General features: G+C 40.7%; 1 pseudogene; it reads left to right on the forward strand.

The window, feature by feature from the left end:
- The first annotated feature begins 1,162 nt into the window (after positions 1–1,162).
- LOC110339612 lies at positions 1,163–1,716 on the forward strand (annotated as a pseudogene).
- Positions 1,717–1,951: the final 235 nt, after the last annotated feature.

Below are 1,951 nucleotides of genomic sequence, written 5' to 3' on the forward strand. Positions count from 1 at the left end.
TTGTACAACAAAAACATCTGTTCAACTATGTTCACAGCAGCATTATTTGTAACAATGAGAACCTGGAAGCAACCTAGATATCTGTCAACAAAAGAATGGATAAAGAAAATATGGTACATTTACAAAATGGAATACTACTCAACAGAAAAAAAGGAATAAAATCTTGAAATTCTCAAGCAAATGTATGGAACTAGAAGAAACCATCCTCAGTGAGGTAGCCCAGTCACAGAAATACAAACATGGTATTCACTCACTCATATATGGATATTAGACATAGAGCAAAGGATTATCAACCTCCAATCCACACATCCACTGAAACAAGGAAACAAGGAGGACCCTAAGAGAGACATACGTGGTCCCTGGGTGAAGTGGAAAGGGACAAGAGCTCCTGAACAAATTGGGAGAATGGTGGATGGGGGAAGGAGGTAGGAGAAAGAGGAGGGGAGAAGAGAAGAGGGATGGAGAACATGATGGATCAGAAAGATTGAGTGGGGAGAGGAATAGAAGAGGAAAAGAAAAGAGACACATCATTAGAGGGAACCACTTTAGGTTTAAAGAGAAATCTGGCACTTGGGAAATACACACAGATCAACATGGATGACCCCAAGTAGGAATCTAAGAAATAGTGGAGAGGCTACTTAAATGATGCCCTTCCTCGATAATTAGAATGATGACTACATTAAACGCTATCATAGAGCCTTCATCCAGTAGCTGTTGGAAACAGAAACAGAGACCCATAGCTAAGCACTAAGCCAAACTCCTGGAATCCAGTTTCAGAGAGGGAGGCATCATGAACAAAGAGGTCAAGACCATGATGGGAAAACCCACAGAAACACCTGACCTGAGCAAATGGGAACTCATGGACCCTAGTTTAAAAGCTGGGGAACCAACATAGGACCAAACCAGGCCCCCTGAATGTGGGTGTTAGGAGGAGAGCCTAGGTCCTACCAAAAAGGACTTGACAGATTTTGATGATCCCTCATGGAAGCCCTGGAGAGTGGATGGAGGATAGGATGGGGGATCAGTGTGGGGCATGGGAGGATGGGAGGGAAAGGGAACTGGGATTGATATGTAAAATACGATTGTTTCTTACTTAAATACAATTTATTAAAAACAAGCTAAGAGAAACTCAAACCTTCCTAAGTGCATTAAAGCTGCATATATGGGAGTATGGAGAGTACTAAGTGGATTTATTTTATATATTGGAAATATTAGGAAAACATTGGTCACAAGGACTCAAGGAACCAAAATTGCATCTGATGGCCTCAAGGGTCTGGTGTTTGAAGTGAGACTTGCTGATCTACAGAATGACAAAGATGCATTTAGAAAATTCAAGCTAATTACTGAGGATGTCAGGGCAAAAACTGTCTGACTAACTTCCATGGCATGGATCTTACCTGGGACAAAATGTGTTCCATGGTCCAAAAGTGGCAGGGCATGATTGAAGCACATGTTGATGTCAAGACAACTGGTGATTATTTGCTACATCTGTTCTGCATTGTTTTCACTAAAAAACACAACAACCAGATCCTCAAGACCTCTTAAGGACAGCAACAGCAGCTCCGCCAGATCTGCAAGAAGATGATGGAAATACTAACCAGAGAAGTGTAGACAAATGACTTGAAGGACGTGGTAAATAAATTGATTACAGATGAGCCAGGTGCTAAAGTTGAACAAGCTGATGGATATGAACCACCAGTCCAAGAATCTGTTTAAAATCCAGATTCTTAATAGTGACAAATAAAAACTCTTATTTGTGATGAAAAAAAAATTATATAAGAATATTAGGAAAAAGTTTCTTTTTATAGTAGTGAGATGGCTATACACAATCTGCACTATGATTTTTTTTTTGGTTTTTCCATGCAGGGTTTCTCTGTGGCTTTGGAGCCTGTCCTGGAATTAGCTGTTGTAGACCAGGCTAGTCTCGAACTCACAGAGATCTGCCTGCCTC

Source organism: Mesocricetus auratus, unplaced genomic scaffold, assembly GCF_017639785.1.
Source record: "Mesocricetus auratus isolate SY011 unplaced genomic scaffold, BCM_Maur_2.0 Super-Scaffold_100020, whole genome shotgun sequence".
Taxonomy (NCBI): Eukaryota; Metazoa; Chordata; class Mammalia; order Rodentia; family Cricetidae; genus Mesocricetus; species Mesocricetus auratus.